Source organism: Rhipicephalus microplus, unplaced genomic scaffold, assembly GCF_043290135.1.
Source record: "Rhipicephalus microplus isolate Deutch F79 unplaced genomic scaffold, USDA_Rmic scaffold_204, whole genome shotgun sequence".
NCBI classification, from domain to species: Eukaryota; Metazoa; Arthropoda; class Arachnida; order Ixodida; family Ixodidae; genus Rhipicephalus; species Rhipicephalus microplus.
The window spans coordinates 297,501-297,901 of NW_027464775.1; the positions used below are offsets into that span (position 1 = coordinate 297,501).

Here is a 401-nt window from a genome sequence, read left to right on the forward strand (position 1 = left end):
TCCCTGCAGGCTTCCTTCCGACTCGAAGTCCTGCGGCGGTCTCAACGAGGTGCCACATCCTCAATGCAGTCGGTCGCCCCCGTTTCGGTTGGGCTCTGGCACGACGGTCGCCACCGTCTCGCCCTTGAGTGGCCGCTGTTGGCGCTCGCTGTGAGGTGTTCAGCGTGCTGTCCGTGTTGCCGACGCGGTCAAAACGAGTCGACGGCTCACGTTCCCTTGTGCGCCGAAGGCTCTCTTGATATGTGATCCGACCCTCAGACAGACGAAGCCAAGGGAAGACCCAAGGCCGCAATGTGCGTTCAAAGAATCAGTGCTCAGTGTGTCCTGCAATTCACACCAAGTCTCGCAGCTGGCTGCGTTCTTCATCGACCCGAGAACCGAGTGATCCACCGCTTAGAGTC

The 401-nt window shown here is 60.1% G+C and overlaps 1 non-coding gene across 1 annotated transcript; it reads right to left on the reverse strand.

Annotated features, from left to right (window-relative positions):
• Positions 1-248: 248 nt before the first annotated feature.
• On the reverse strand, positions 249-401 carry LOC142792099 (5.8S ribosomal RNA). Its single transcript, XR_012890652.1, has one exon. It is a non-coding gene; the product is annotated as a 5.8S ribosomal RNA (ribosomal RNA).